The 20,390-nt window shown below is 40.3% G+C and overlaps 1 protein-coding gene across 3 annotated transcripts in view; it reads left to right on the forward strand.

Annotated features, from left to right (window-relative positions):
* Positions 1–20,390, forward strand: part of RASGEF1B (RasGEF domain family member 1B) — a 617,711-nt gene that overhangs the window by 195,700 nt on the left and 401,621 nt on the right. The gene's annotated exons all lie outside the window — the stretch shown is intronic.

A 20,390-nucleotide genomic window follows, 5' to 3' on the forward strand; every position in this document is an offset into this window, starting at 1 on the left:
TATGGAGAAAAGCATATGCAGAAAATACCAAACTATGTAAAATATGTCAATGAAAAGAATCAAACTCTAAAATATTTTGAAGGAATTTATTCTGAGCCAGATATCAAAGACCAGTGACGTGTGACATAGCCCTCAAGAGATCCTGAGAACATGTACCCAAGGTGGTCAGGATACAGTTTGATTTTATACATTTTAGGGAGACACAAGGCATCAGCCAGTATTTGTAAGAGATACATTGGTTTGGTCAGGAAAGGCAGGACCACTGGAATCGAGGGCTTCCAGGTCATAGGTAGATTCAAGGATTTTCTGATTGGCAATTGGTTTAAAGAGTTAAATTAAAGAGTTTAAAGACCTTGACTCAATAGAGAAGAATGTCTTGGTTAAGATAAGGAGTTGTGGACACCAACCAACCCCTTATCTTATGCAGAGGAGGTCTCCAGGTAGCTGACTTTAGAGATAATAGATTATAAATGTTTCTAATCAGAGTTGATTTCTTTCTCCGAGATCAGGAAAAAGGAAGGAAAAGCAAGGGGATTCTCTTCAGAATGTAGATTTTCCCCAAATCAGTCAGCTTTGCAGGACTATTTCAGGACATGGCAAATAAAACATATTTGGGCTTAAACTACTTTGATTTCCTTCTTTATCTGTCGTGTGATGTTATGCCAGAGTCAGGTTGGAAAGTGAGCCACATTATATAGGGTTAAATAAAACCCCTTTGATGAGACATTATGGATTGTAGGGTGTAACCCACCAGTCCCCTTAGATACAAATTTGGGCAAGAGAAGAAAAAGGTCAGTGTTTAGTTCTCAAATGTAAGATTGCAATGACATAGCTTCTACCACCTCTAGCACCACCTCCAGAAGACCTCTTAATAACCTTTTGGGCAGGATTATGCGACATCACTCACACTATGATAAAGGAGAATTTTGTTGAGTCATTTTATACAAACAATTGTCCTACCCCTTTGGGACACCTAGTTGTAATTTGCGGGCACCACCACTAAATGTCGCTATAGGTTACATAACTAAGTGGTCAGGAGTGCTCTATGTGTGTGTTGTTCTACAAGCTTTGAAAACTGCCATTTAATCTCCTTATAGATTTAGAACTACATACCTTAAGTACTTAAACCAAAGTATTAAAAAACCTTGAAATTAAGATTTTTAAAGAAGGCGGTAAAACACAAAATGCTCTTTATTTCTTCCTTGCATATGCCTTTTCCCTCAAATGTTGTTTCTGTGTATCTAGTCACTGGTATAAACCAAGTAAACTGGTATTTAAAGGAACTCTTAACTGAGCAATTGCTCGACTCTCAGGCCTGCACCTTAATGATTTTTCTTTCCTCCAAAGATAAGAGATTAAGCAATAGGAGGAAATATGGGTCTCTTTGTTTTCTGTTTCTTGTGTCTGTTGTATTTCCAAGCTTATCTAAAATCCTAGACACTTTAATGTATTTTATTGATTTTACAAAAATATGCACATATTTTCATATTTTAACATTTCTGAAATTATGATGCTTTATATAATTAATAGCAACATACAATTATACTGGTAGCACTTCTCTTTCTTAGTGATATCTCATAGTCAACTTTTAATTTGATAAAATGTTGTATCTGATATTATAATGTATCCATCTGAATTTATTAGAGTTCAGGGCTGTCTTAAAGAGTTGTTTGACAGGGGAACTTCGTTTTCTAATCAATTTTAAAATTTTTTTTTCATTTTATTTTATTGTATTTTTAGATAGAGTCTTGCTCTGTTGCCCAGGCTGGAGTTCAGTGGTGTGATCTCGGCTCACTGCAAGCTCCACCTCCCGGGTTCAAGTGGTTCTTGTGCCTCAGCCTCTTGAGTAGCTGGGATTACAGCCATGCGTCATCACACCTGGCTAATTTTTGTATTTTTAGTAGAAACGGGGTTTTGCCATGTTGGCCAGGCTGGTCTTGAACTCCTGGCCTCAAGTGATCCTCCCAAAGTGCTGGGATAACAGGCATGAGCTAACGTGCCTGGCCTCTAATAAAATTTTGTAGGGAGTTAAGAGTGGAAGAGAATAACATTTATTGAATGTCCAGTATAGTCTGGACCTATGCACTTTGCGAGTATGATGTATTTATTACTCATATGCTGGAAAGTGGGCTTTTTTTCTTTCTATTTTATGGGTGAGAAAACCGAGGCCTAGAAAGGTCAGTAACTTGTACAACTTGTAACTTGTCATACTACTAGTACGGGTCACTGTTTGAAATGGTGTATTTCTGATTATAAATCTTAGACTTTTCCTACCCTGTTACATTGATATTTTACAATTCCCTTTAATACCAGAACATTTTTCTAACATATAGAACTCAGCCCTCTTTGAATAATGTAGTTTTCTGACAATCCTTTAAAAATATTGATTAAAAATGTTTGATTAAACAACCTAAGAATGATTTTTCTGAACTCTAGTCTCAATCTTTGCGATCAAAAGGGTAGAACCAGACTTGATGTCTCCGAGAGGTGAATTGCTTCTCCAGAGAGTAATGGTGCTCTGCAAGAGACAGCATGGGGTGTGTCAAACTCATGTAGAGTGTTTGGATCCCCTTAGTCTTCTGGTAGACCACTTTAGGAGACAGTTTTCAAAATGCCTTGAATTGAAACAAACAACCCCAACCAAAAAAATAAAAAAATAAAAAAATAAAACCCCAAGGAATATTTCCTCCAAGTCTCTTCCTTATAGAAAGCTAGTTTATCAGCTCTATGTTATGGTTTCTATCAGAGTCCTTAAGTGTCCTGGAGATCCAGGCTGTAGGCAAGATGCAGTTGATAGGAAACGCTTAGTCAGTGTCCCTTTACTTCCCAAAGGGCAAGGCTGAGAAATGAAGAGCAACTTCCTTTCGTACATCTTTGCTTTGACAGTCCTCTGCGTTCAAATGGCACTCACTGGTAAAGACAAGGGCAGAGAGAGAAGAAAACAGCTTACTGATTGTCACTGTGTTTGCACAGGCCAGAGGTACCTAAATTTCAATTCCCAGCAACTCTCAGAAACTGCTGAAATGCATTGCCTTTTAATTCCCTACCTCATATCCTGAAGGGCATTTGTTGTCTACAGGATGTACTTATGTTTTCCATTTTCAATCCTCCTTTTACAGGTTCCCCTCATTTGTAAATCTAAAAATGAAACATTAGCAATCTGTCAGCGGTTCTGTTCCATTCATTTGTCTAGGGGTTTATTATAGAAATACTTTTTATATCAGCAACTTAGGATCTTATGATGATAAATATTCTGTTGTCCCATTTCACAATGATTTCTCAAATAGTGGGCATATGACTACAACATGTACAGGAAATAATAGCTGAAAATTTGAGATCACTAAGGCATGAGTTGATTACCATTGTTTAAAATTTCTTTGGCTTAAAGATGATACTATATGCTGAAGCAATTTTGAAATGATATATTTAACTTTCAATCTCTTAAGGGACATAATGACTCTATTATGTGTTATCTGGTTGAAAACCATTGAATGAAAACTATTTGCACCTATTCAGAGCCATCCATCCGTCGTCAAAGTGCTCACTCTGGGAAGGAAGGCCAAGTGACAAGCCATGAGGCTTTTTATTTTATTTCAAATTCTTGGACATTCCAATGTGAAACCAATGAGAGTATGGGTATATGTGGCAAAACGTTAAGACCAGAGTCACCCAATATCTTTCTGAATACTAAAATTGGGGACCTCTTTCAGTTCTTAAGTGATTTCTTAGTTGCATCTCACTCGTTTATTTAATCATTTACCCTTCAATCATTCTACAAATATTTATTGAACACTGGCTATGTGTCATGTACTATGCCAAGTACAGAGGATATGCTGTCAATATGACAGAGTCCCTGTCTTTGAGGAACTAATATTCTATGAGAGTTACAGGTAAGTAGACAGTTAAGTGTATGATGATAAGCACTATGATAGGGATAAGTAGGATGTGAGGTGGGAGGAGATAGAAAATTTTAGTCCTGATTTGGGAGACTGGGAGGGATTGTTTCCTGGGCTTGTTCTGTGACAACATTCTCATCTGGCTCTTTTCCTACTCCTCCGACTACCTTTTCTTAATTTCCTTGGCTGGCTCTTCTTTCTATTCATCTTAATAAATATCAGTGTTTTCTGGGGCTTCCTTCAGTTCCTTATTTCTTATAATTAAACACTTTCCTAGGCAATCTCAGTCATATCTGTGGCTTTGACTATCCTTATACACAGTTGGTGCCTAACTATATCTCTAATCAGCCTTACACTATTAAACTAGTGATTCATTCATTATTTTATCAAACATCCATTGGCTATGTATCATGCATCTGGAGTGACAGAGATGAATAAAATTGCCTTCATTAGCACTCACTGAGTTTTCAGTCTAGCTAGCAAGAACTGCATAAGATATTATAAAATACATGAGAATGAAGGACCTTAGGAACACAGAGGGAAACCACTAACTAACTACTCTTCGGGGAATCAGAGAAATCTTTTTGGAGGGAAGTGGCCATTGACCAGTTGATTAGGGGAAGGGATTTTTAGGCAGAGGAAATACAATAGTATGTGCAAGGACTTGGCAGTCTCCTTGGCTTGTCCAGAGAACAATCTATGGGTTTGTGGCTAGTTTATAGGATTCTTACACTGTAAGGATCTAGTGTAAGAATATAGCCTGACAAAATAAGGTGTAGTCGGATTGTCAACAGACACCATCCTTAGAAGCAAGTACAGTAGGCACTGACGGGCCGGCAGAGATCATTAAACTGGCAAATTGCAGAATCACATTTGGTTTAGGTAGACATTGTGGTAGGAATGTAGAGGATGGACTGGTAGCATGGAAATCTGGTAGAAAATGAAATAGGAGGTGACTAGGGTCTGAACTAAGGCAGTGGCAAGGGCAATAAGAAAAGGAAGCTTTATGATTTGAGAGTCTTCTATAGTAGCATCAATAGGATAGGATGATTTGAGAGAAAGGTAAGGAAGGGAGAGGAGTCAAAAAAGACACTGTGGTTGAAAGAATGAATAGATGGTCTCACCATTAACCAAGATATGAGCAATTGGAGACAGATTTGGAGTAGAGGACTATAATATGTTCAGTTCTGGACAAGTCGACTTACAGATGCTTATGGGACATTTGAATGGAGATATGTCATAGGCAATTAGAAATAAAGAATTTGAAGCCTGGGAGGGGCACCAGGGATGGACAAACACATTTAAAATGAATATCATTTAGTTAGTAGTTGAAGCCATTAAAGTGGATGGTTATGTTTATATTCAACAAATCTTTTGAAATATCTACTATTTAAATATCTTTTTAAAATATCAATACATTAAAAAAAATCTATAGCCATTGTGTCATTTAGAGTAGCAGAGTATGGCTGGGTGTGGTGGCTCACGCTTGTAATCCTAACACTTTGGGAGGCTGAGGTGGGCAGATCACTTGAGTCCAGGAATTCCAGACTAGCCTGGGCAACGTGGCAAAACCCAAACTCTACAAAAAATACAAACAAATTAGCTGGGTGTGCTGGTGTGCGCCTATAGTCCAGCTACTTGGGAGGCTGTGGTGGGAGGATCACCTGAGCCCGGGGAGGCTGAGGCTGCAGTGAGCTATGATTGTGCCACTGGACTCCATCCTGAATGACAGAGTGAGACCCAGTCTCAAAAAGAATAAAACAAAAAGTAGAATAGAAGAAGTATGGCTTATGGCATGGTCACTGCTTCCAAAGAGTTCTCTTGAGATAAGGAACATAAAAAATGCAATATAAAATGAAAAAGTTTATAGAAGTGTGTACAAGCATAGAATTCGCACAAAGAGAAACGAGATCACAGGAAGGATGGGGAAGACAAGGAAGAGAAAAGAGAAGAGAACGAAAACAGAACTTAGTCAAACTTCTCAAAGAATAAGCTTCACAGCTTCATCATCTCTTGAAGGCACATATATATCTCATTCTCCTCTATCCTCCCAGCAGTACCCAGCCTGATCCTGGAACATGAATGCTCAGTATTGTTTGTTTAATAAATGGGCCCAGGGCCGTTGTAAAGAATGAAAGACAAAAAGAAGCATGGGATTTCCCCAAGCCCTGGGGAACACATGAATCATTTCTTGTTATCCTTTAACTTGGAGTGCTTGTGCAGGTGGAACTCAAAATAAACCCTGAAGAAATGAAGATGCAGCAATTTAGAACCAGAATAAGGACTCCATCTGTCAGTGCTCTAATTATGAAATGTGTTTATGGCAAACCAGACCTTTTTATTTTTATTTCTGGTATGCAGTAAAATTGTATAGCCATCGATTTTCTGTCAAACCATCACTTAGAGAGTCTGAGATAATGCCACATCACTATTCATTTACTAATGACAGTGCTGAGCTTTTAAACGGGAACCCATCACACTGGGCCTGGCAACCTCCATTCTTGTTGTTTAAATTATTTGTAATAGCTGGTAATTATGACAATGTCCTTCTTCCTTGACCTTGTCCTTCCTTTCTTCCCCACCTGCCAAATTTGCAGGTTAGTGTTTCATCAGCTTAGATTACAAATGAACATAGTTTGGTGTTTTTGTTTTCTTTTTAAGATGGATCTATTTAGGTGTATGTTAATATGCAGAATTACTATGAAAAAGAAAAAGGAAGAAAACATTGTGGTAAAAGCCTTATGGTAAAATATATTCCCCTATCCCACTCCCCCACTCCAACATGAAGGATCTTTCTCGGGGTTCAGCACTTTCAACTTCATTGCCTGACTGGGTCATCTGTTTCATTCTCATCTTTCCTGAGAATTTTGAAGGAAGGAATCCTATCATCAAGCACACACAGCTAAGTTTGAGACTAATGTACGTTTTAACCCTCCTCACACCCATCCCCACAAATAATTGCAATTATGGTATGATGTTTTTCATTGTTTTATCTAGTTGACGTTTAGTTTTTCAGGTTAAAAAATATTTTTTTCCTGATTATATTCTATCTCTTGCTGCAGAAAAGATAATGGTTTCTGGAGGGTGAGCTTTGGGAGCTCCTTGAGTGTCTTTCTCAATAATTCAAACTTGCAAGCATAACCACATGTGCCTGTATGTGCGTGTATGTGTATGTGTGGGTGTGTGTATGTGTATGTGTGTGTATATGTGGGTGTGTGTTGAAAATGATCATCCACAGCACTTTTCTTTCCTCTCAGGCACTGCATGGTATTCACTGTATAAGTTATTCAGGTAGTTCAACCAGGAGCATGAGAATTTACCAGTATATACTAATTCAAAGATCAGGCCAGGCAAGGTGGCTTATACTTGTAGTGCCAGCACTTTGGGAGGCTGAGGTGGGCAGGTCACTTGAGGTCAGGAGTTCAAAACCAGCCTGGTCAACATGGTGAAACCCCCCTCTACTAAAAATACAAAAGTTAGCCTGGCGTGGTGGCACATGCCTGTAATCCCAGCTATTTGAGAGGTTGGGGCATGAGAATCACTTGAATTTGGCAGGTCAAAGTTGCAGTGAGCCAAGATCGCTCCAGTGCACTTCTGCCCCAAACAACCCCACAAAGATCATTTGAGGAAGAGAAGGCCAATCCCTCCTCCCTGCTGTCATCCAGTTGCTCTACAGCCTGGGCTTTAAGTAAGTATGTAGCTGTTTCCTTGCTTCCCAAGCCACCACTGTGTGCTTTAGTGGCACAGATATATCCCTATAAATAGGCATTTGTGAACTCTGTAGGGTAAGTGTGGTTGGAGACAGAGATGTAGAAGATACTGAGAATTCTCAGAAATTCTTATTATAAGAATCACTATTATTTATACAATACACATCACCTTAAATTCTTACAAAATACTCTAAAGTAGATGGTCTTGTTCCCATTTTACAGATAGGGAGTTCAGGCTCAGAGAATTTCAATGATAAGTCCCAGTCCACATAACAAGGGGCAGAGCTGGGGTTGATCCATTTCCCTTCCATTAGGCTACCCTGTTTCCTAGAGGGAGTCCTTTGGCCCACCCTCACTTTTATGTGAGCATCTTTGAGGAGGATGTCAAGTTGCTAAGAGACATTCAGTAACCACGGCTTTCTTCTCAGTTCTTTTGAAAGTAGGTGGTGATGATGTGCCAGGGTGGAGGGAATGGGGAAGGAGGTGACAGAAGACGAGACTCTGGAGAGAGTAACAGCCAAGAGCTGGCTAAGGCTATGGATTTTCTCTGTTCACCTCAAACTTGAGTATGAAGAGTCAGAAACTGAGAATAAGGTTAATGCAACACTTCTGTGTACATCAAGGAAACACACAGTCTTAAGGATGAAGGGGAATTGGGATAATTAATTTGGAGAAAAATCCCTGCTGTCTAAGAACTTATGACCGTGGTGGGTTACACCAGTAATTTGGAAGGAGTTACTCTCCTCAAGGGCATTAACTTTAGTTCCAGGGAGTCTATAACCCCATGCAGTGTTAGCAAATGATATTTCTTCCTGTGAACTATTTTCTTTATTCCTTGCTGCTTTCTTTGGCTTTACCTTGTGCCAGACCTGAAAATCTGGAGCTGTCTGCCCAAGTCCAGCCCCCTCCAGAGCACAGTGGCAGGGTTCCAATTCCTTATGGCAGTGAGTGTGAAGACATTTCTGCATGCAGGGTAATATTTATGGCTTTGTCAGCTGTTGGCACCATAGACATGAGCTCAAGATGGTCAAAGAAGGTTTAGTGGAAGATGAATGTTTATTTAGAATGATGATCTAAGGACCCACGTTACAGTGTAGCCTCTGGGAAGTAGTCCCCTTCTAGTCCAGAACATTGCCTGAGAGAAGGAATTTTTGGTTCAGCAGTACCCAAGGGTCAAATGTGACCAAAGATAGTGACCATTTGCCTTTAGAGTTGCTGTTTACCTCAGAAGGCCTTCTGGCTGCTCACACTTTTGTGTGTGATATGTATCTTCTTGTCCTCTTTACTGATTCCATCTGAAGATGTGGTGATTGACAGGCTTATGTGTTTGTTTCCACCCCCACACTGACTCCATGACTCAGAATCAATTGACCATCATCCTGGCCTTAGTGTTAGTATTTATTTCTGGAAAAGTAAGAGCTAGATCTTTCAAGCTTTCAATACTATTACTTTATACAACATATTTAAAACTTATGATGTTTGTCTCATCCTCCTAATAAACTTCCAGGTGGGCAGAAAAAAATATTATGCTCCTTTGAACACCAAATGTGGTGATTCAATCAAATTTAGGAGAATAATTGATGGAACTAGGGCTATAGCGAGGTTTTTCTGATTTCTAAATCTATATCCAGGGGTAGACAAATTATAGCTTGCAGGCCAAATCTGGCCGATTGCGTTTTTTTGTTTTTTTTGTTTTTTTTATGGTCTGTGAGCTAAGAGTGGTTTTCTCATTTTTAAATAGTTGTAAAAAAGAAAACAAAAAAGTGCATAATATTTCATGACACATGAAAATTATATGAAATTCAAATTTCAATGTCTGTAAGGCTTTATCAGAACATGACCAAGCTTATTCATTCACATATTGTCTATACCCTCTTTCCAGCTACAGTGACAGAGTTGAGTAGTTGTCACAGAGACCTTATGGACCTTAAAGCCTAAAATATTTACTATCTGGCCCTTTACAGTGAAAGTTTACCAACCACTGAAATAGAAGATCAAGAGAGACCCCTGTATTAGTTTGCTAGGACTGCTGGAAAATGTTTGTTTGTTTGTTTCTGTTTTTTTGAGATGGAGTCTTGCTGTGTCACCCAGGCTGGAGTGCAGTGGCGTGATCTCGGCTCACTGCAACCTCTGCCTCCCGGGTTCAAGCAATCCTTCTTCCTCAGCCTCCCAAGTAGCTGGGATTACAGACCTGTGCCACCATGCCCAGCTAATTTTTGTATTTTTAGTAGAGATGGGATTTCACCATGTTGCCCAGGCTGCTCTTGAACTCTTGATCTCAGGTGATCCACCCGTCTTGGCCTCCCAAAGTGCTGGGATTACACGTGTGTGCCACTGTGCCTGGCTATTTTGTTCGTTTGTTTTTGATTGACTCTCGCCGTGTTGCCCAGGCTAGAGTACGGTGGCATGATTTTGGCTCACTGCAACCTCTGCCTCCTGGGTTCAAGCAATTCTCCTACCTCAGCCTCCCGAGTATCTGGGATTACAGGTGCCTACCATGAAGCCTGGCTAATTTTTGTATTTTTAGTAGAGACAGGGTTTTACCATGTTGGCCAGGCTGGTCTCAAACTCCTGACCTCAAGTAATCGGCCCACCTCAGCCTCCCAAAGTGCTGGGATTACAGGCATGAGCCACTGCACCCAGCCTGGACTGCTGGAAAATGTACTACAAACTGGGTGGCTTAAAATACCAGAAACTTATCGTCTCATGGTTCTGGGATCTAAATGTCCAAAATTCAAGATGCCAGCAGGGATGGGCTTTCTCTGAGACCCTGGGCAGAATTCTTTCTTACCTTGTCCTGGCTCCTGGTGTGGCCACAATCCTTGGCCTTCTTTGTTTGTAGGTGCATCTGTCCAATCTCTGCTTCTGTCCTCACATGGTTGTCTTCACCTCATTTTCCCTCTGTGTGTGTCTGTCTTCAAATTCCCCCTTTTTGTAAGGATGCCAGTGTTATTGGCTTAGCACTCACTCTAATTACTTCATCTTAACTGGGTCATCTGCCAAGATCCTATTTCTAAATAAGGTCACATTCACAGGTACCAGGGATTAGGACATCGACATCTCTTTTTAGGGGACACAATTCAACTCATAAGACTCTTTCCACAGTAGCGTGTTGTCCCCTTGTTATCATTTATCATTTGTCTTTTCCTGCCTTCCTCCCTCTGTTCCTCCTTTCCCCTTCTCGCTTTCTCCTTCCTCTTGCCTCCCTTGCCCTATTCACTATATATTTGACAAATATTTATAACATCCCTGCTGTGTTCTCATTCTTATGCCCAACACTGTGCTCATGTATAGGGTAGAAAGATGACTAACAGTTGGTCTCTGGTCCTGGTGAGCTTACAGTGCAATGCACAAGATAACTCACCTGTGGTGAGTTTTGTAAAAGGGGTTTATATAAAGTACAGTGGAAATTTGAAGGGATCTTAAAGATTTAAATTCCTAAATATTGAGTAATAATATTTGGAAATCATTGACAGTTCCTATTATTTAATGTACAACAGCTGTGACTCAAAAATTATAGATGCTAATATACATTGAATTTTAATTTTTATAGATTTAGGGGGTACAAGTGCAGTTTTCTTGTGTGGATATATTGCACAGTGGTGAAGTCTGGGGTTTTATTATGTACCCATCACCCAAATAGTGTATATTGTACCAATAGGTAGTATTTCATCCTTTAGCCCCCTCCACCCTCCCCCACTCCCTCGCACCTTTTGGAGTCTCCAGTGTCTATTATTCCACTCTGTATGTCCGTGTGTACACATTGTTTAGCTCCCACTTATAAGTGATAATATGTAGTTTTTGGCTTTACGTTACTGAGTCATTTCACTTAAGATAATGGCTTCCAGTTCCAGTATAGAGTTTCCTTACCATTCCTTTTTTTTTTTTTTTCTCTTTGAGACGGAGTCTCGCTCTGTCACTCAGGCTGGAGTGCAGTGGTACGATCTCGGCTCACTGCAACCTCTGCCTCCTGGGTTCAAGCGATTCTTCTGCCTCAGCCTACTGAGTAGCTGGGACTACAGGTGCCCACCACAATGCCTGGCTAATTTTTGTATTTTTAGTAGAGACGGGGTTACACCATATTGGCCAGGGTGGTCTCGAACTCCTGACCTCGTGATCCGCCTGCCTCGGCCTCCCAAAGTGCCAGGATTATAGGCATGAGCCACCACGCCCAGCCCCTTATTATTCTTTTAAAGTCAAAATGTATAGAAATGTTCTACTATCTTCTCTGCTACAATTCTTTCAACGCTTCTTCCTTGTAGCATTTACGGTGTCAGATTAGGATATCCAGCATTGGGGTGACAGCCTGAGTACAGGCCTTGTGCCTGGTTTTTTATATTAATGTTGATGGCTTTAGAGAGACTTGGTCTGCAGCTTTGTGGGATGGATCCCGTCACCATTCAGTGCTTTTTGTCCAAATATGTTACTTTTTGTTGTGTCTTCTTTGAGGCTCTTTGTTGCTCTGCTTTCTGCTCCTGGCACTAACTGGCCACATTCAAACACTGTTGTGAAGTGTGTGAAATGTGTTTTGACAGCTTCTCGTCCCCTAGCCCCAGATCTTAGTGTCCTGCTGGTCTTGCAGGAACCTCCTTGCCAGGGTCAGGGGTACTTATTAGTTAAGAAAATTTAGGCAAGTCACTTAATCTCTGTGTTTCTTAGTGTCCTAAAATAAGATTAATAACTACTTTATAGGATAGTTTGGAAGTCCAAGTTTAACAATGTGTGTCTGGCCGGGCGCGGTGGCTCACATTTGTAATCCCAGCACTTTGGGAGGCCGAGGTGGGCAGATCACCTGAGGTCAGGAGTTTGAGACCACCCTGGACAACACGGTGAAACCCCTTCTCTACTAAAAATACAAAAATTAGCCTGGCATGGTGGTAGGGGCTTGTAATCCCAGCTACTCAGGATGCTGAGGCAGGAGAATCACTGGAACCCGGGAGGCGGAGGTTGCAGTAAGCCAAGATCGCACCATTGCACTCCAGCCTGGGTGGCGAGAGTAAGACTCCATCTCAAAAAAAAAAAAAAAAAAAAAAGTGTGTCAAGGGGCTTTAGACATGGAAAGTATTATATGAATGATAAATGTCAGGAGGTATCGTTAGGATTGTTACTAATTAAAATTATGCTCTGGAAATTCCAGAGACATTTTCTTCTTTTGTGAGGTCGTAAAAGGCATAGTTATCATTGATGTTAACTTGCTTTGGGTATAGCCTAGACTACTGGTTCTCAAAGTAAGGTTCCAGGACTGGGAGCATCAGCTATACCTAGAAATGTGTTACAAATGCAAATCCTTTGGCCTCACCCCATCCCTTCTAAGTTGGAACCTCCAGGGGAGGGGCTTAGCAATCTGTGTTTTAATAAGCTCTCCAGATGATTCTTATGCCTCTGAAGTTTGAGCTCCGTTGGCTTACAGCTATGCCCAGCTGGATATGGGTAGGCTCTGATGTGCTGATGTTTTTCCACCTGAGCTTCCTTTCCCATATGGAAGGGGTTCTGTAGGCATAAATGTGTGCCCCTAAGATTGAGCTGTCACAACATGCCTGCCACCGATGTTTGCCATTTTTCAGCATAGGAAAAGATCCTAGGATTGTAGGTTCTTGAAGCACCATATTTGCTAAACACAAATGAATCAGGGATTTTGGCAGGGGTCCAGAGAGGGGATTTTAAGGTGCTCCCTAAGTGAGAAAATAACAGTTGGATGAGATGACTGGTAAACTATTCTGTGAAATTCAGTAGAGCTGCTCTGAGCTTGGTTCCTGTTCTGGATACCAGGTTTTTGTCTTTTTTCTAACATCCTTAGTCTTCCTCACATGAACACCCATCTGTTAATCAGACTGGGGCCTGCCCCTGCTCTGCCAGGTCTGAGAAAAAGCTGGGAGTTTGCTGTGCACCCTGTGTTTCCCATCATGCCCCTGGATTGCAGCCATGCCACGTCTGTTATGATATAGTTACATGGGTAAAGTGAAACCATGTAACTTTACCCATGTAAATAGGTTACATGGGTAACCGGACAATAGTTACATGGGTAAAGTGAAAACCAGAGCGGTGCATTTAATGAAGGTGGAAAAGGGGAAGTTGTGGGAAAAACATTAGGCGGATCATGGTACTGTCATGTTGATTCACGAGGGAAGAGGCACATGGTAGGTATTCAATAGATGGATATTGAATGAATGAAGGAAGAATGAATTTGGAGTTTGGGGAGCTAACCAAGCTACTTAACTTCTGAGCATCTATCTTATCCCAGATGAACAGATATTATGGCTTGATTGAGTGAACTATTAAATATGTTTAGTTTTAAATGCAGACATAAATAGATTTGATCTTTCAGTAGTCTGAATTTCCTCCCATCAGCTTTCCCTTAATTATCCACAAGTGTTCCAAGCCTTCATTAGCTAAATAGGATGCAGATGATGGTCATTAGTCTGGGATATAAATCCTGCTGGCACATTCAATGGCTTTTCACTTGGTTAATTGAAATTTTCAGTATTCATGGACTACAAGAAAACACTGTAATTTTATCATTTATTTGATGGTATGTTTTTTCCTTTGGCTGATGTTTTATAATTATGCAGTTTTTTAAAAAAATAAATGTGAATGCCATACTTTGCCTGGAGGGAATACCACTGTATCCAGTGTATATCTATCAATACTAGTCTACTAAAGCATGAAGACCTAATGGAAATTCATACTTTGTCTAGAAATCCTAGAATTGGCTGGCTAAACTGTCTAAGAAAGCATCCAAGTAGTGTGCACTTTGGGACTCATTGATTTAAGTGTAAGAGACTTCCAAATTGTTAGTAATGTGATAGGTCTAGTCTTGACATCTACCAATGAGTAAGAAATCATCCATTGTGTCTGTGAGGTGCAAGGTATCAAATGGAGATGCTTTATGCAGACATCATTCCTTTAAATGGCTGTTAGCTTTCAACTGTATTTGACATTCATCAAACCTACCTGGCCTCTGTCTGGTGGTATCAGGCTGAGAGTGAAAAACACACCCAAACACAGGTACATACATACATAAAGGAACAAATAATACTTGAAATAAAATTTCATAATATTACTATCTTAGAGATTCAATTTCTGAATTTCTTAATTTTATAATTCAATATTTAAGCAATTCTCTTGCACATGACTGTTCCAATTTAATGAAGTGTCAGATGTTTGTTGTTTTAAAAATGTAAATCTTAGTTATAAGCATTACATAACAGAAAATGACGCAGTAGAGATAGAATAGATTTATTTCTGTTTCTTTCTCTAAATTGAGTTTAATGGGAATAAACAGCATTGTAATAACTTTCAGGGGTAAACTCTCTCTTAGAAAAACGAGTATAGGACATATGGATTTGGCTGGTTGTAGTGGCTCACACCTGCAATCAAAAGTGCTCAGCACTTTGGGAGGCTGAGGTGAGAGGATCACTTGGCCCAGGAGTTGGAGACCAGCCTGGGCAACATAGTGAGACTCCATCTCTACAAAAAATTTTTAAAAAATTAGCCAGGCATGGTGATGCATGCCTCTGGTCCCAGCTACTTGGGAGGCTGAGGTGGGAGGATTGCTTGAGCTCAGGAAATCAAGGCTACAGTGAGTCATGATTGAGCCACTGCACGTCTTTCTGGGTGACAGAATGAGACTCTATCTCAAAATAAACAAATTAATTAATTTTTAGAATATATGAGGTCTCTTTTCAGTGCTCAATCACTTTGCAAAAACATTTCCACCAGCGAGAATTGGGTAAGCAACATACCTTCTGGAAGCCTCTCTCTGTAGGCTGGACTAAATGAGCCACCAATTACTGATCTCCTATCTGCGGGCTCTCTGTCTAAGGACTTATTAGGGACATTTTTTTTTTTAATCCCAGTTCACTTTTCCTTTTAGGTCAGTTTTCCCTTTCTGCCCACTTGGAATATTTCTACAAACAGTTATTAATGTTAATTTAGGGAAGATATGTTGGAGTACCGGTCTTCTAAATTAACCACGAATGTATCTCAAAGTCAAATGTAAAGGCATTTTATGTTACGCTTTTGTGAATCACCCGTTGTGATGGTTAACTTTACATGTCACCTTAACTGGGCTAAGGGATGCCCTGGTAGCTGGTAAAACATTATTTCTAGCTATATCTGTGAAGTTGTTTCTGGAAGAGATGAGCATTTGAATCAGAAGACTGAGTGAAGATCTGCCCTCACCAAGGTGGGTGGGCATCATCCAATCCATTGAAGGCCCAAATAGAACACAAATGCAGAGGAAGGTGGAATTCGTTTCTGTCTGGGCTTGGACATCCATTTTCTCCAGCCCTCAGATATTGGAGCTCCTGATTCTTGGGCCTTCAGACTTATGCTGGTGGCCTCCCTCCCCCTTCCTCTGGGTTCTCAGGCCTCCAGGCAGGGGCTGAATTACACCACTGGCTTCCCTGTGTCTCCAGGCTGCAGATGGCACATTGTGGGAGTCCTCAGCTGCCATGATCACACAAACTAATTCTCATAAGAAATCTCCTCTTATATATCTCTATATATCCTATTGGTTCTGTTTCTCTGGAGAACCCAAATTCATCTGTGAAATTCTCTTCCCCTCTGTAGATAATCAGGAGCTGACCATATTATTTAGTCAGATATGTTCTTTTATCAGAGGATGAAGAAAGAACTAAGCAGTATGCTCATTGATTTCCAAACAATGTGTCTGATAAAATCAGGTCCACTTTCTTCAAATTGGCCAAGGCTCTCATGACCTAAAAGGAAATGAATACGGGTTTCCTCACTTCATAGTGAAGAATTCAAGACCCCAAGGCCAGTGATCCACTTTAAGCTCACAAGGAGGTCTGTTAAGAAAGGACAAGAATTAGGCCCTAGACTCCTGAGCAAATTTGCTTTTCTGTCCAAAGGTTCTATCATAAAAGGCCAGCAAACTTTTAACTATAATATGGGGTCATGTTCAACTAGAGTCAATCAGCCACAGCCAGGATCTGCCCTTGGTAAAAGTGTGTCAAAGTAGATTGTAGTGGACTTGGCAATGCTGTGCACAGAGCTCCCTGCTGCCAGGAGTCCTGCCAGCTGACTGCCCTCAGCTATCAGTCCTCCCAGGAAATTGCCCTTGGCTGGAAACAGTCATGTTGCCCAGGATCACGCTGCCTTCCCAGGGCAGGCCTCTGTCTCACTCCAGCTTGGGATGAGTTTAACCTGCTTCTGAGCTCTCCATTTTGTTGGATGAGATCTTTGTTGAGTCTGCACCATGGTCCAACTTCTTTATCTTCTCTATCCCACATCCTTCCCTATCCTCCTATAAGTGGTGATCTCAGGAACACTTCCTAATAAAGCTTCTGCTTGCTAATTTCCATAATTTCCATCTCACAGTGTGCTTTTTAGGGAACCTAACCTGTGACCTGTGTCTTTAGATTGCTTACCATCGCTATGAGCGTCCAATATCCTCATGACTTAAGTCTTCATTTCTCTCCTATCAAAATCTGCTTTTGAAATTATTTAAAAAACAAGCTGGGTATGTTGGCTCACACCTGTAATCCCAGCACTTGGGGAGGCCTAGGCAGGCAGATCACCTGAGGTCAGGAGTTCGAGACCAGCCTGTCCAACATGGCGAAACCCATCTCTACTAAAAATACAAAAACTAGCTGGGTGTGGTGGTGGGTGCCTGTAATCCCAGCTACTCAGGAGGCTGAGGCAGAAGAATCGCTTGAAACCAGGAGGCGGAGGTTGCAGTGAGCCAAGATCGTGGCACTGCACTCCAGCCTGGGAGACAGAACGAGACTCTGTCTCAAAAAAAAAAAAAGAAGAAATTATTTAAAAAACCCCCCAAAACTCCAAGGTATAACAATATGCTTTTAGAAGGGATCTGATAAACTCATTCCCTTTCAGATGTAATAGACCAATGAACTATAATACATGAAGTGTCCAATTTTCCCTTCTGCCATGACAACCCCCCCATATCTTAACATCCCTCATGAGTTTGTCTATTATGAATCAAAGCCTTATGCTAAAAACAGAGCTCTAATAAGTGAGATTTCAGGCATTAGTTTATAAATGGTCAAAAGAGAAGTCTCACCTATCTAAATTCTTTTTGGGAAATTGCTAAAACTGTCCATGTATAATACTGTTCACTTCATGCTGGTCACCCCACTAACAAGGTTAGAAGTCAATGCTCTAAAAAAGTCACTTGTGCTTTATTGTGCTTGTGCTCCTGTGACAAACCCAGCATCATGCCAACTTTGGTGGAGGTGACCCATTAGGAGTTTCCTTTTTAGTAGAAAAATATTGATACAATCATCAAGAAAGTCACAGCATGGCCAAGTCACCATTTTTTGAGTCTTTCATTTTCAGTAATTAAGGTGAACATGTTATTGGAAGGTTTAGAAAGCCCACCCAAAGTCACTCACAATAGCTGCAATTAGTAAACTGGAATGCCAGTTAAAGTCTTTTGAAGCGGAGAATGAAATGAGACTGACCAAGCGTCTACGTAAACTCCCCTTAGAAAATGGCTAAAGTAAGGGGATGGACTCTCATTGACCCGTGCCACCCCTCTTTCACACTCATTCCAAGTCTTGAGATTTTGCATACGTTTGCCATTTGGCTAAAGTGTTTCCTTTCTACAAATGCAACATTTAAAATTACCTATGTATATATATATTTTTTACTGAAGCTAATTTCACCCATCTCTGACTCTAAATTTCCCTTCAAACATGTTTCTTTGGTCACTTGAGACTGTCCTCAAAGGTTGACTGGTATTGTTTAATCGAAAATCATTTCCCCTGGGGCTATGGCACTAATGTCTGAATTCTTAGACATGTTCCTTAATTTACTCTCCCTAGGGTGGCAGTGCTCATGCATCTTAAAGCTTACTTAAAAATGCAGTTATGGTCTCTTGAGTTGCCCCCACATGGACTCTTCAGTAGCTGGAGAGTGGGTCCTCCCTATGTTCTGAGTCCCCTTTCAGACAGAGAATGAAACTTGAATTCAGGGTTGAGCAGAGAAATTTTCACCGCTAGACTTGCATTTCCTGGAAAAAATTTTAGTTGCATTAGCCAGGGAATCAGGATCATTTCTATAACTAGCCCCTTTAGGGTTTAGACCAGTTTTCTCAAATGTGGGCAGTTTTTCCCGCTAGAGAACATTTAGCAATGTCTGGAGACATTTTTGTTTGTCATGACTGAGGTAGGTGGAGATTGTCAGTAGCATCTGGTGGGTAGAGGCCACACATGCTACAGAACCCCCTACAGTGCACAGTGTGTCCCCACATGCCCTCAAAACAAAGAGTTATCTAGTCCAAAAACATTTACAGGGTCTTCACTGAAAAAGCCTGGTTTAGCCAAACCAAGCAGATAATAGACAACAGCTTTACGCTAAATATAAGGTGTATTTTACCATTATTTAGAAGTCTTTTATCTCTCTTCTTTCTTATATCCCTGAGCTTCACTTTATAATAGTGTTTCCTGTGAGGCTGCTTTTCCAGCACAGTGCTTCCAAAGAAATGTTTTGGGATAAGGACTGCAGTTTTGCCACATGTTATTTTCTTTTGCATCTACTCAGTTCATATTTATTGGTTATCTTCTTTGTGCCAAGCACTGGGCTAGTAATGGGACTACTGCAATGACCAAGTTTCAGTGGGTCTTTACATTCTTGGAGCAGAAATCTGGGACTCAACACTGAGGCCTCTCTCATGGCACAGTGCTCATGTGTACAAATAAGTAAAGATGATGACAAGTCATAAGGAAAACATCTGATGGGAAGATTGTGGGTGGGGTAGTTCACGGTAGCATGTGGAATGCTGCCTGGTTCTTTGGCTTTTCTCTCTGTCCTGCCCTAATCTTTGAACAGACAGCAAGAATATTATTTCTTACATCCCCATTGTAATACAGAAATGAGAGAAACTAAGATATACCTGGCAGCACAAAGAGCAAGAGGACATGAAATTTGCAGGGCTATACCTGTCCTTTCACCACCTGCTACTGTGTTTCAGGGCTGAAATTAGGTCAACAGGATAGATCCTGGTAACTAGAATGCATCACGTGCCCTTATTCTCTTTGAGTGAAGATGACTGCTTCTCTATGGAAACCATTTTCTTCTTTTTTAATTTTTTGACAATTCTGCTTTTTGTGCCTGTTTTTTGTGAACTTTTCATTTTGTCCTTCTTTTTGTCTTTTGCCTTTCCTCTTTTCTTCTGCCACCAGAATTCTTCCCTTCTTTCAGTTTTCCCTTTTTAATTCAAACTTTCCCAGTAACATTTATTCCTTCCCTCTCAAATGAAATAAAAATGGCCAGCAAACCAAACTTGGAGATTATATCTAACCTAAACCTTGAACTTAATTTTTTAAATTAAAGATGCACTTTTGTATGTGTATTCACATTCTGTCTTTTCTGTCCTTTAATATTGCATGTTGTTTTGACCCAGAATATGTGCTGACTTAGATCCTTAGCTTTCTCACATGCTTATTGCAAAACAGACAAACAAACAAACAGAAAGCAAAGCAAACCAAAACCTTAGGTGAGGTGGTAAATATTTTTATGATGTTAAAATAGCAGAGAGTAGGAGACAGTTTATATACACTAGATTTTCCAGCCATATACAAGCATGTTTATTGCAGCATACTTTGTAATAGCAAACAAAAGAAAACAAGAAACAACAATGAAAGAACCAAAACCTGTTGATCAATAAAGGAAAGCATAAAATTATGATATATTCATATTATGACATGTTATATAGGTATTAAGAAGAATGAATTAATCTGCATGGGCTGAACTGGAAAGATGTTGATAATATATTCTTAATTAAGATGATATGATCATA

This window comes from Pan paniscus, chromosome 3 (genome assembly GCF_029289425.2).
Source record: "Pan paniscus chromosome 3, NHGRI_mPanPan1-v2.0_pri, whole genome shotgun sequence".
NCBI lineage: Eukaryota > Metazoa > Chordata > Mammalia > Primates > Hominidae > Pan > Pan paniscus.